This window comes from Manacus candei, unplaced genomic scaffold (assembly GCF_025592945.1).
Source record: "Manacus candei isolate 608988 ecotype Guabito, Panama unplaced genomic scaffold, ASM2559294v1 h1tg000018l, whole genome shotgun sequence".
Taxonomy (NCBI): Eukaryota; Metazoa; Chordata; class Aves; order Passeriformes; family Pipridae; genus Manacus; species Manacus candei.
This window is the reverse complement of record NW_026138066.1, coordinates 22,511,622-22,526,333: the sequence shown is the minus strand read 5'-3', so window position 1 is coordinate 22,526,333 and position 14,712 is coordinate 22,511,622. Positions and strand designations below refer to the sequence as shown.

At 40.5% G+C, this 14,712-nt stretch overlaps 1 protein-coding gene across 8 annotated transcripts in view; it reads right to left on the bottom strand.

Annotated features, from left to right (window-relative positions):
* Positions 1-14,712, bottom strand: part of EPS8 (epidermal growth factor receptor pathway substrate 8) — a 143,081-nt gene that overhangs the window by 65,256 nt on the left and 63,113 nt on the right. The window contains exon 3 of one of the 8 annotated variants that reach the window (XM_051784439.1): positions 1,594-1,712. The exons of 6 other annotated variants lie outside the window; for them this stretch is intronic. The gene's annotated coding sequence lies outside the window, so the exon portion shown is untranslated. Of the gene's footprint in view, positions 1-1,593; positions 1,713-11,689; positions 12,044-14,712 lie in introns of those variants that run through there. One more of the 8 variants, XM_051784440.1, reaches the window with a different exon arrangement.

Genomic DNA, 14,712 nt, shown 5'->3' with positions numbered 1-14,712 from the left:
GCAAATTAGCAATGTTGAGCTGAAAGATAAGCTCACAGTAGATCTCAATAGAAAACCTAAAACTTTTAAAACTTACCAAACGAGCACATACTCTAGTAATGCTAACTAACTCTTCAAACTTCCCTAGGGAAGGACTAAATCAAATAATGTGCAAACAAGGCTTCACAAGGCTGATATACAAAAGCTCAAGGCTTTAGGTAACATGATTTAAAACAAACACCACCATCACAAGTTTTGGCGATTAGACAAGTTTTTAATGCACAAAAAGTCGGTAAAGTGTTTATATTTTCAGAAGTAATTTAAAACATTGCCCTAATATTTTCAATGTAATTGCAACATCATATATATATGAAAGTATTACATTAATACATGATTCCTGGAGAGTATTTGAATTAATTCCAAATCTAGCCAGCGTGTTTCCTAAAAGGGACCAAGTTTTCACTTGTCATACACACATAAAACACATAAGAAGTAGAATTTGTCCTCAAAGCCATGTAGTTACGAAGCTGTAGTGAATAGCAGCAACAATGCCAATACCTGTGAGTCAAACCATGCCCTAATTCAGCACAGAGGTTTGACTCTGAAGCTGGTTCATAGATATATGCAACAGAAAACTGTATGTTTTGTTCAAAATTTACCCTGTGCTACAGGGATCTTATTTCTTTCAAACTCTGAGACCTACAAAAAATAGTTTGCGTTTAATCTATGGGGGAAAATGCTGCTCCTGAAAGTTGGTATCTAAGTTGCCTCTTAATTAATTACCACAGAGACTCTGAAAATAAGGCAGAAGAGAGAAAAGACAGAAGAAAACAAATTATACTTTAAATAAAATTGGAGAATAAGTTGCACTATAAGCTATTTTAAGATCTAGCACCAGCAGACTTCTACAAACTCTTTTACAAAGAAAGAACCCAGAACTCACTCAGTGCTGCCAAGTGAACCAAGATGCTCAATTTAATATTGTCGAAAAAATACCATTATTTCATTGTCATAAAAAAATATGCACTGGAAAAAAATGTTCTTCAAGGGAACATTTCTTTTTCTCCCTTCTTCTTGAAATACCTCCTTGACACCAATCAAGTAATCCAAAATCATTTCCTGCTCCACAGCAGAGTGGAGTAACGTAGAGATATGAGAAGACCTGTGTGACACGTTTGCTTCTACAGTAGTGTGAAGTCAAATAGCCAGTTACTCTAATATCAAACAGAATTTCCCTGATGATTCTTCCTTCTGAACCATGAATTTGAAGCAATAAACTTCAAGGACAACTTCCCCCCACCTGAGGTTAAAAACAGGCACATGACTGCAGTGGGATGCGTGACCTTGAGCAGAGTCTACGCAGTTCTCAGCACTTTGAGACACACAATAACTCACCTGCATCCAAGCATCAGCTGGAGATGCTTGTCTGCACCATGAAAAAAATCTTGGGCATCAATTTTCGTTTGCATTAACGAGCCCATAACCCAAAAAGAATATATGGCAATCCAGCGACTAAACAAAAGGCACTATCTTAAACATCTAAGCATAACTGATTATTCCACATTGAGGCTACAATTATTCAGCACAAAGTGAGTCAAATGTAAAAGAACTTACTGAACTGAGGTCACAGCTGACTGAAGTCACACCCTGCTGCAGTATTTACAGTGCACTTAGGTAACTCAACAATTGTTTCGTGGAAGAAAATAGACTGAAAAAATAACAGATTCCACGATCTGTGGGAAGAAAATAGATTTAAGCTTTTGGCATTTCATGTCTCTGATTTTGTAGTTTCAATTATTTATGTTTCTCTGTATGGACACAATCTTCTCATCCACTAATCTGGGCCAAGCCCTTCCTCTACATGCATTACCATGATGAAATCATATATTTAGCTAATGTCAAATTTTTGATGTTTTCTTTTAAATTACCTGATCAAATGCACAAATGTGATTTCCCCCCCCGAAATCCATTAACAAATTCACATTTCCAAAAGCAGTCTCTGATGTGAATGCCCAGGCTTGGCAAGTTTACAGGCCTGACTTTCAGAAGCATTTATACTTTTTTAAAATTTAAGGTCTTTATAATCACATACTAGGTTTCCAGCAAACATCCAGTGATTAAAGATGACAAAATTAGAAACTTTTATAAAAGATAAATTGTAAGCAGTGCAAAATGGTTTTGGCTCCGATTTCCTCTAATCATGGAGTTTGAATTTTCACATATCACAAAAAAACTTTGCCCAGGAATTTGTCATTGCTGGTTACCAAGACAAATTTAACAAACTATCACTAGAAAGGGATTCTGAAATGCTAAAACCAGGTACTTTATTGCAATTTACTCATTCATTCAACTGAAAATACTTGCTGAGGCATTTTCAATGTAAAATTTTCTTTATACTGGTGTCAGATAGTTTCCCAATGGAAACCTCAGTTTGGGTCAGGAGCCCAAGATACTACCCTGCTCTCAGGAAACCTCAGAGGAGCTCTTTTTTTGTAAAGCTCCAACAGGTTTTGAAGGCAGATAACTTTCCCAAATCTTTCAGAACATGGATTCACTGTTCTTCAACTGGTTCTTCTCCCAGAAATAAGTGTGTGTGAAATAAGTGTGGGTGGGAAGGTGAAAAGGAGAAAGGGAAGGAGCTAAGAGGCCATATGAGGTGATGCTTTTTGATCTTTTCCTGGTTGGAGGAGTGACAGATGAGGCTGGGGAAATCTGACTGCACCATTCAATTCCAAGCCCTTCAAGAATTATTCTAGAGGTGATTCTAGTGATCTTAACATTACTTAAGAAATACTCACCTAAAATCTTTTTTTTTCAAAGATATGGTCACCCTCCTACTGACCTAAGAATAAATAATGAGGGCTTTATCTTTCAAGTTGAGTCACTACTTCATGGGGATCTTGCACAAATGATACTGGAGATACTTCTAATACATGATGCTGAACAGAACTGTCAGACTTCAAGGGCTGCTCAACTTTGAACAGCAATGATACTGCAATGAAGTGAGCTGCTTCAATTGGAATAAGAAGGATTACCCATGGAGACAGCCCTTGAAGAATGTTGCCTTAAAAACTATCTTTCACAATGGCCTTATTCTCCTGGTTACACCCATATGGCTAGAAAATATTAGAGCCCTGCAAAAGATGCTACAGAAGGGGCATCCACAGAAAATTTTTGAGGGACAAAGGCCTGTATAAACAGAGCTTTCTCCCATATTGTTAGGCAACTAAGAAATGTTATAAAACTGCACCAGTGATTAAATTCTGTTTATAGAGTTCAGCTCTATTTGCTGAGATTGAGAAGTGTATTTTTCCCTTTTCCAGAAGGCACACTAGATAAACTTTAAACTCGTACTCTGTTTCAAAGGAAAAATATTTGTCCTACACAAAGCCTCTATTCAGCTTCCCTGTTTTTACTACAGTAAGAAAAATAGCTGTGCCCTGGATAATTTGTTCATATATGCCAATAAAAGCACATTGGATTAGAGCCAGCACTTCTAGCAAGCACCCAGACTTCTAAAATCCCATGAAAAGCAGAATTTTTTTCTCTGCTTATCCTTTTTCTATTTGCCATTCCCAGTACTTACTACTTGTTTCCATTTCATCTGCCTTTATGTTACTGTGAGAAGCAAGTAGAAGAGAAAAATTAGACTAAAGAATAAAACCAAAGCTTTTAAAGAAGACGTTTTATGAAAAAGAGCTTTCAGATATTTTCATACAATGTTTCAAGTGTTAAGCACGTATAGTTTTGAACTCAACTCTATTTAAAAATTATAAAAGAGGTTAAAGTATATTCATGTTTTAGACATACAAAGAAATAAGAAACATACTGACACAAATATTTAGATACCTGTGCTTTCATGCAGGACTCTAAGCAATATGCTTCCTGCCTGACCTAGGCAGGTCTGTGGCAGACCCAGAGTAAAAAAGACCCTGGACAAAATTATTGTGAAGTTATTCAGATCATATCAATTATCTGTGCGTATGTGCTTCCCCAAAACTCAATGGCAACTTTCTAGAAAAGTTTCCCAAACAATCACAGAAATGGGGCTGAAAAGGAAAGAAGTCATCTCACATCCTTAAGGCAGCAGCAACTGTGACAAGGTATTTCCCAAAAAGCAGTACTTTCTAACCTCTTCCTTGGGCCTTTGGTGAGAGAGGTTAAAAACCTGGGGAAATCCAGGGTCTCATTAGCCTTACTCTGAAAAAGTTTTTCTCGACAAATAATTTAAACCCTTGTTCAATTTAAACTCCTATAATACTGCTTCTATCCACGGCATACCCAAAAAACACGTTAGGTTCTTAATTTCAGAAAAAGTCAAAAAAAAGGAAAAGGTAACAGCAACACGCGTCAAACCAGTGTTAAACTGGGCTTGTAAAAATATCCTATTCCTCAGACTTGTCTGATCAAGAATAGTTGGCTTACTGCTCCCTCCTCTCTCTTTTATAACTTATCACTCACATCAACAGGCCTACAAGGATGTTGTATCATCTCATGTGTTTTTCCAGACAGGCAATCCAAAGTAAGCACACGTCAACTTCTATTTTCCCACAGGAGCCCACAAGGCAAGTTTCAGGGGGAACAATATTACAGTTACTTCATCTATATATTATCTTTCATTATCTCAGTGTTTTTCTAAACCATATCCCCTTTGCTTCTTGAACTTTGTATAACCTCTTCTCTTTCCTCATATTGTTTAATTCAGCCTTATGTTTTTCTCCTCCTTTTCCTTTTTTTCATGCACACCTACAGCAGACTTTCTGGGGGAAAAAAGAAAGTTATTAGAGGAGAAATAATTCAGCTGTAGACTCAAAAATAGTTCCTGACATTGTCCAAAGTCTTTAAGATGGGGACTGAGCTTGCCATCCACACTGAGGATGTGACTGTCCTTCATCTCCTGTCTGATTGAGTTGGATGACAACTGAGAAAATTAACAATGACAATTGTAAATACTGCCTTTCCCAACAGAGAGACCAAAATAATTAGAGGTAGGATTTTATATTTTTTTTTGTGAATGGATATGGTAATTTATGTTGCCTGTCTGTTGCATTAAGCTTTCTGAAAGCTCATTCACAGATAGGTTTAAGGGAAATGGCAATTACTGCTCTAATTGGCTATGCCCTCTTTCTGCCTTTACAAGAATGCAAAAAGGTGACAAAAATCTCAACTTCTTTGTAGGTGTCAGTCTGAAATCCAGGGTAAAAGAGCAAGTTGCACCTTGCAGGGATTGAGTTTATGGCCCAAGTAAAATTTAGCACAGGGATAAGGTGTTTTACTAGGACAGTAGGAAGGCTGCCAGATGCCTCACCCTTGTCCATCAACAAACAACTTAGATAGCTCCCAGACTACCCACACTTGAGTCACAGTCTAAAAATTTTCACTACAAACTAAGGACGTAGCCCTTTTGAGACTGCCTACAACCAAACTGGTAGTTAGCAAAACCCCTGCTGAGCAGAGGCCTCAAGGTCCTCAGCCACTTTCTTAGGTTCTAAACAGCTTTTAAAACCTTCTGTTCTCTCCCAGCTTGCCTTTACCCATCACCAGCTATCCATATGCCACTTCACCAATGTGTTAACCCAGTTTTATTGCAAAAAGAGGTCACTATACAATGGGAAACCTCCACAGACTGCAGTTGGCATCACGGGCCAGCATGGATTTTGCATCAGAGGAACCACATCTACTGCTGCTGCAGTCTGCAGATGGATGCTGTCTGTCAGATGGCAGTGCAACAGCAGCACCTGTCTGATGTCACCTAACTGCCTCTGGCCTGGTCTCAAACACCCCATTTTGTCCTGTTTTCAAAAGCAAGTGGAGAGATGCAGCCAAGTCCTTGAGTGAGACGAGCCTCCCCAGTCCACATACCCATTGCCCACCCTACAGCAAAATGGTCCCAGGGCTTCAGCTGTCCACTCTCAGTGAGGACATGGGTGAGGACAGACCTTCAGTCACAGCTCAAGCTGGTATTTCAGCAGCAAACTGCCCTGTATCATGCTCAGATCACCGTTTAGCCCTACACAGCTGTTTTGGTAAATACCCAAGTGACAGCTGGTGATGGTTTGTAAAAACCTCTTCCAAGGCAGAGAGGTTCTTTATCCTTCACCTCCTGTGTGTGGGCCTGGCTCTGGATTGCACTGAGCCACCTCCTCCAGGAGTGACCCTGTGGGCAAACCACGTCACCCACTCTGGGGATGCCGTGGCTGTTTCCCTCATCAGGCACAGAGGAAGGTTGGTGGGAGCAAAGCCATTAATTGGGATGTTGTATTGCCTGGTGGGAACACAGAGGTCACCAAATCCTTTGCTGCTCATGCACAGTAAGGTCAGTACTCCTTGCCAAAGGTGTCAGCACAATTAATAGCTAGTCAGGCTGGCCAAGCTCACTACCTTTGTGCTGTTTGTTGAAGGGAAAACAGCACAGCTGCAGTCCAGAGCACTGAAGGTGACATTTAGGTAAACTCTGTATCCAAAAAGCTTGCTTCCTTTGCCATTATTCAGCTTTGTGACTCAGTTCTTCCAGGCATATGTACACCTCAGCCAGTGCCAGGCTCTCAGGTGATGTTAACGGGAGATATGCGCATCCATTTCCTCCAAACAAAGTTAGAAATATGGAATAAGATCACAGCTCTAATCAGATTGGGGAGGTTAAGGATTACAGAAATTAGAAAGGGAGAAGGCCACTGGATTCAGCCCTTTTCTAGCTACAGGACCATCCCCCTAGTCGCAAGCTTTCCGGTTTCACTGCTGGAGCAGCACCTCTTGAAAATCTTACACCCAAAAGAAAAAAAAATGCAGATGAGACACGAGATTTCTTCAGCAGAAACATGGTGCTGAGAGTAAACTGCGTTGCCCTTCCCCTCCTGCCACGCTTGCACAGCAACCCTGTCACCCAAGAGTTCATCTTGTACTTTAGGAGGGGCCCTCGGCTTGGATTCTCACACCTGGCTAAAGGAAAGACCTTGAGACTTGACAAAATGTACTCTGATTCAGAGAAAATACTGACAGCTTATTATCTAGGGATGGGGGAAAAGCCCACATAGTTTTAGATTCAAAAAAGGGCACTTGTGACCAGTAGTTTCAAAACCCCTTATTGTTTCTGCAAGGTTGCCCCTGTCTCCCTCACTGCCTCTTTCTCTAGTGAAGGCAGGTATAGCTCTTTTTCTAAAAGTTCCCAGAATATTTGCATGCTTCTGCAAGGAATTTATTAGGAAATCATAGATTTTTGTAAGGGAGAGGATCCAACATCCTACAAACAGGGAAATCCCAACAGATGTCCTAACATCTTTCCCTGCTGCCCAATCGATTGGCGAGCACGAGGGGCTCCTGTGCAGTTCACTCCTGCCAAGTTCTAGCATTGCTTAGCAGATGGCTACTTCTCATTGTGCTCAGGGGTTTCCCCTCCCTGGCACTGAACAGCTTCACATCAGCCAGAAGCTCAGGCACCACTTTGCCAGATTCTACAACCACCTCCCTTCACACCTGCACCAGCAACAGTGTGACTTCCCTCTCCTGCTCAGGCTTGGTGCAATCCAGAAGCTCAAGAGATGCTAAACATCCACTTTCCTTTTAATCACGAGCAGAAGTGGCACTGCAGCCCTAACACACGTGATCAGATGCTCTGGCAAGTGTTCAAAGTGATCAAAGTACTCTGGTCACACAAAACCGGTGGCAGCAATGGCTCTCCTCCAAAATTTCGGGCATACATTGCGCAGCATCCTCATTTCCAGTAATGACATCCAACACAAAGAGCCACAGCAGATGACACTTGCTTTGAATGTTAAACAAACAAGTGTTTAATCCCTGTAAGTTGTCCTTAAGTACATAAACTAGTAAGGCAGCTCTGATGATGGAGGAGATGATCCTCTTTTGGATTGCTCCTGAAATGGAAATATGTGAACTGTGATGTCATGTAATTTGCACTTCCCTAATATTAGGCTGTTCTTATCTAATGTTCCTCTCTTGCTCGTATTTTTAGTGTACTCCAAGGGGATATTATCCAAGAGGATAATACACATGATGAAGAAAACTAACCGTAGGCGGTATAAAAACTAACACCAGACTGACCACAAATGCTTTCCCAGAGACTTCCAAACCTGTCCAAGTGGAGGCAAGGAACGGAAGGTATCTCTCACTTCTGACTCACATTGTTGGCCTGAACATGAGATGGTTCATTACTCAGAAATGGCTTTTGGACTCCCCCGGCCCCCTTCCCCAAGAGTAAAGTGCAGCAGAGCGGGGAGGAAACATCCACAGCTCCAGATTTATGGAAGAAAAAAAGGCTGCACAACCCTTGAGGAATCTGGGATGCATTTCAAGCCGCAAGAGTAACAACGGAAATTGTAAGCAGCGTAATGATTTTTTTTGTGTATTTTTGAATTATCTAGAGAGAACTAACTCTATCTCTACAATATAATATATTTTTGCATACTGTCCACATCCCACAGAGGTCGAGTCAGCTGTGGTGTTCTCTCCCAAACATATAAATAAGTCTAAGAAGAAAACCTTTCTTCCATTTTAGTTTGCATTTCCTTTTTTTTTTTCAATCCCTGTTAAATTTTAATCCCCATCTTGTTGCACACAGAAAACAGACATTGAAAAGTGATTGCTAATAGAAGAAACACTTGGATCAACAGGTCAATACTTAAAATCAAATTACAAAAGCAGAAAAAGAAGTCCAGAGGATTTGCAAGAGTAACAGATAAGAGAAAAGAGCATCATTAGATGCAAACTATCCTCCCTCCAAATGAAAGCTACAGTTTTCCTTTTTTTTTTTCCTCTGTTTCAGGGAGGAGTTCTAGGGGAAGGGGTTGAAGGCACCACAGAGCAGTCAACTGCCCAGCTTCCATTAGTCTCTTTTAAATACTGATTTTGAAAAATATTCCTATTTCCTGAAAATCAAGGCCATCACATGCATCTAGACAGTTCTCAGAAGAAAAATGTGACATAATACTTGTGTGTGCAGTAGTGCATTCAGCTGGACACTTTTGTCATCTTTAACACTTGCTTCCAAATGCCTTGGTCAGTAATTTATTTCACCACAATATGCTCACAGGATTAAATCTCACAGTGTAATTTGAGCATTGCTGTTCACAGATCAGTCTACCCAGAATGCCCAAAATATTAATTAGCACTAGAAAAACCTAGACCATGAGAGATGATTGGCACTGTCCAAACTTAATAAATAAATAAAAAAATAAATAAAAAAGGATATTTAATCTTTTCAGAAATTTACAATCTTCTACTTCATCATCTAATACTGGAATATTGCATCCTTCCATGTTTCCCTGGCACCCCCTTTTCTCTGGATACGAAGTAAAAACATATCAGACTAGTCAAGCACAAAACTTATAGTTTTGACAGACTTTCAAAATAAATAGAGAACCAATGAGCTTGAGAGCCTGCACCTGTCTGGAATTGGTGGAACTAACACATGGCTGTTCTGCAGTTATATCAGCTTTTGGGGTTTTGACTGTGCACAGCACTTACTGCATCATGTACATTAAAAAAGTGTGCATGGCTTTTAATTTTTTTTTATCACTTTACATGACCACAGTCTCCAGGAAAGGAGTTAGAAGTTAACTGTTATAAAATTACAGTTAGAAACAGTCTGGGTTGAGGGTTCTGCAGAGGTAAAGCTTAATTATTTACAGCTTAAGTCTTAACAGACTAGGTCCCAAGGTCATTTATTACCAAGAATGAACATAAATCACTGGTTTCTATTTTTATAGTGCAACCACCAGCACTCAGGAAGAGCTATAAGGTGAGTAAGCAGAGATACCCACCCTTAAATAACACCATGGGACAGACTTCATGAGTGTAAAAATGACAGAGGGTACATATATCTGTTTAAAAAGTGGGGATAGGTTCCAAAAAAAGCAGAATTGACACGATTTGGCTTGGCCACAGCTGAAGGGTGCACCCTGTAGTGCAGAAGGACCTATATGCCACAATTCCCTGTGACAAGGGAATCCAAAACTGGTGGTTATAGTCTATGGCTTGGACTAGATGACATTCGAGGTACCTACACAATTTTCACTACCTGCCTCTTGAAAATAAAGGTAACTTCAGGGAACTAAGATTGAATATCACAAGGTATAAAACACACACTGTGTTGATCAGAATCCCAAGAAGGTATTGGCACTATTTAAGACTGGTATTTATTGTTCAAGTTCCAAAAGCATATGATGATTCTTCTACTTCAAGGAAAAAAATGCCCCATTATGCACTAGTAGTCAATGTACATTGGAGCACAAATCACCATTTGTAGCATAAACATATTAGGAGGGCACATACCATTATAGCCAAGCACTGGTGTTTATATTTTGTGAACATCAGCAGTAGCAAAACAAATGCTTAGTTATAGGAGGAATGGAGGTTCAGAGATTCAGTAACATAACAAGTCAGCTGCAAAATGAATATACACAAGTATATCACTAATACAATCTATTATTGTAGAAAGTTTTATTCTGGTGGACAAAGTTTGGCTGGTGGACAACACCCTGTTGTTACTGAGTTATTTTTAAATGGGCATAAATGAATAAAAGTGTGCTTATGACCTATCAAAGGTGAAAAAAGCTAAAAGTTACTCCTTTTATAAGCTGATTCCCCTGCCACACACATACTACTTGTGTAGCCCTAGTGGATACTTTTAAGGAGAGTTAAGGATAAGGATTTTAAACAACATTCATAATAAGTATACACCAGACCTTTATTTCTATGACCTATCAACTAAATAGTGGTTTATCAAGACCCTTTGAATACCAGCCTATGCAAATATATTGAGATGTAAAGGAGAGATACATGCTTAACTCTCCTCTATCTTTTAGCCTATGAATCACCTATTGTTTCCAAATTGTGAGCTATGCTCAACCCTTCTTTTACTGCAGTGTCTGCTCCTTATCTGTACTATGTTTAAATCACTGTATAAATTGCAGAGTAATTTAGGTTGGGAGAGATCTCTGGAGGTCATCTAGTGCCAACTTCCTGATGAAAATAAGACTAACTTGTAAGTTAGACAGAGATATGATCTATGAATCATGTACAATAACCACAGTGACTCCTCCAGCCACCAGAAATTCATCAAGTGATCGATAAGCTGCTCCCGACCACAAGTGAAATAAACTCTCCCATTCTGGCCCCCTGCTTATGTCCTGTTACCTCTGAATAGCATCAAGAACAGAAGTAAAGGTCTTTGCAAGAGCACAGCTGCCAACCTGTGACTCAGTTCAGCAGCATTTTAAGAAACCTGGTGTTGAGACAACCAGGGAAAGGAGGAGGCAGCATATCAAGGATAGACAGCTGCCAGAACCCACAGGAGGAAGGTGGATAGCATGGTGAGGGGAGCACTGTGGGTGAAAGTCAACAGAGCATTTCTCTGGAGGAAGGAAGCACAGCTTAACACACGGTTCCTTAAAACCCATTTAGTGCAGCTTCCATGGTCCCTGGTGTCATGGTTTAACTCCAGCCAGCAACTAAGTACCACAGAACTGCTCCCTCCCGTCCTCCCTGCCCCTGGTGGGATGGGGAGAACAATCAGAAAAAAAAAAAGTAAGACTCATGGATTGAGATAAGAACAGTTTAATAATCAAAACAAAGTACAATATCGTACTACTGCTACTAATAACAACAATAAGAAAAATAAATATTGTGATGAAAAGGAGAGAGACAGAGAAATGAAACTCAAGGAAGACAAGTGATGCACAATGCAATTGCTCACCAACTGCTGACAGATGCTCAGCCCGTCCTGGCGCAGCCATTGGCACCTCCCAGCCAACTCCCCCCAGTTTATATCCCGGGCATGACATTCTATTGTGTGGAATATCCCTTTGGCCAGCTTGGGTCAGCTGTCCTGGTCACAAGAAGGAGAGGCTTCTTGTGCCTCTCCTCACTGGCAGAGCACGAGACACTGAAAAGTCCTTGAGTCGGGGTGAGCGCTACTTAGCAACAGCCCAAACACCAGCGTGTTATCAACATCATTCTCCACCTAAATCCAAAACACGGCTCCTAGGAGGAAAATGAGCTCTATCCCAGCTGAAACCCGGACACCTGGTGACCCAGAGATCTCACTGCATGAGGACACATCCGTACTCACGACAGCCCTGCTGCAGCTGTTTGTGCACCCCCTTAGCCGAGGCCTCACCGCGGGGCCGCGGGGAGAAAAGCGATTGAGTTACAACGAGCTCCGTCCTCGAGCACAGAGCAGAGAATGAACATCTACTGTCTAACACAGACAATCTGTCAAACTGTAAATTAATATAGCTGCTTGGGATCAGCATAATTCATATATGCATACACACAGATACACATATTTAAATAAGAACTGTAGCACCCCAGTATGCCCCAATAAGTTTGGCTTTGTCTCCTTGGACATTGAGGCTACGACAAGGAGCTATGCCAAGTGCAACAGGCTGTACATTATTTAACAGTTTGACCATTCTACACTATGGTTTGTCATGGTTCCCACATACAGAAACAAACCCTCTTAAGTTAACAAGCTTGAAAATGGTCACCCTGGACAGTGTTGAAAGCAGTCCACATCAGAAGGTATGCCCAAAAGAGAGGAACAAATTTTGCAGTTCACACTTTGACCATACTGGAAAATTGAATAACTGCATCTCCACCAGCAACGGCAGCAACAAGAACATTCTGAACAGATTCCAGGTACGTTAACAAATCACAGTGCTTAGCATGACCCACTGCTCAAAATCCCTTGTGGTTGTAGCCATTCCTGGCAAACTGAAAACATTTTTCCTTCCACACTTCCTCTCTGTAGTACAGCTGAATGACCTTGGTGGTGGGAGAAGGTCAAAGTAGATGAGAAAAGAGTCTTGAAAAACACTGATTAACTATTTGATTTTAAGTACTGAATTCACGTTTTGGAGACAAAGCCAATTTCATTAAAAACATTTAAGTCTTGGAACTTAAAAGAAGATGCAGGAGTTTCAAGAACAACTATTTGAGCCCACCCAGTCACCCCAACAATCCCTTCTTGCAAGCCAAGGAAGCTACAGAATGAACAATCTCAAAAACATCAAACTACCAAAACCAAAACCAACCAACCAAACCAACCAACCAACTCACAAAAGAAAAGGAATGGAGGAAGGGGTGGCAGGGGGGCTTGCCTTTAACTTCACATACGACTCACTTTGCCCTGTGTGTTGCCAACTGACATAAACAACTTCACACTTTTGCAGGTCACCTTTACGATTTGGTTTATTTGTATTTTTGCTCTTTCACAGACTCTTTTGGTCTCCTGTTCTCCACGAATAAGCAAAAACTGTCAATAGCATGGAAGTCAGTTCAGAGGGCTTCCCCATACCCTGGAGTCGTGACTTACAAACTTTTGTCAGGTCTCAGCATTTTTATTTTGTTTCTACAGACAAACAAACATCTTTACCTTTACATTGACTGCTTTATCGTTAAAAGAAATAATCTCAGTTTTAAACAGAAGTTTACTGTATGCCACACATGCCCCCTGGACTCAGGGTATGTCTCTAAGTCAAGATAAGCAGCTGGTCCAGGAGACAGAGAGTATACATTAAATAGCATAAAGGAATAGTTGCCCCAGGGACTTCAGGTCCAGTCTCAGCATGGCTGCAGCTGCCTCCCAGGAACCTCTGCATCAACCTATGCCCACCTTTGCTCACCTTATTACTCTTGAACCTATTTCACCCTCTCTCTGCCTCCACAGCTATCTCTTAAAACATGATATATTTAGAACTGGAAACAATTTTTCTTTTCAACAATTAACCTCAAATCCCAAAACCTCTTGCAGCATCCAGATAAAACATTAATATAATTAATTCCCTCTATTTCCTCTTTCTATCATAACCCATTGCTGGTTTACACCTCAGTTGCATCTTCTCATGTGCTTGCAAACTCTACCATAACAGCATTCTTGTACCTCTGCCCACTGGCTAAATGATAAAGCCAAGAAAATTTGCATGTACAAGAAACAGTAAAGCAAGGAATAAATGAGGTACCTGAAAACCCAGTGCTAGTCTAGTGCTACACTCCTTCACTTCCATGCAGGCTGATGGGTATTTTACCACAAGTAATTCATCAACAGCTCTAGAGTCACACAAAGGTGACTTAAACAGAAAGTTTCTTTAAACCTACTTGATAAATACTGAAATAATGGAGAAAATAAAGGAAGTAACTTCTAAAAGGAGGCTTGAAGCACTTTTCCTGAATGCTGATTCTGCTCAAATAGGTTTATTTTTTTTCTGCTGTAAGAGTAGCAGTCTCCAAAACAAATAAAATAAATGCTTCGAAAGGTAGTAGTTCTGGTCTGATAAACAGCAATATAAAAATGGCATCTTTGCACTCAGCAGAACTGCTTCTGGTGTGCAGTCAGGAGTGATTGCTGCTGACTAGGGAGATAAATAAGGTTCTACTACTTTCATGCTTGTTTGAAACAGGATATCATTGCTACTGTTGTGCAGCAAAGTGAATACTATCGTCTTCTATCTAAAGCCAAGTTCTTCATTAATTTTCAATTACATATCTGGACAGTTCCTGCCTCACCACTCAATAAGAGGCAATGGGATACAGAGACAATATCAGAGCCCACTTCACTCTGCACAAACTTTATGATGCAAAACTGCTCAGGAAGGGAGATCTGGGAAATGCTCAACCCAGAGCCAAACAGAAATTCCAGCCTCATAAAGCTACTTTTAAAGAAGCATTTGCCAGGTTCAAGAGCTGCATTTCTCTATAGAATGCTACAGATCCAAGCAA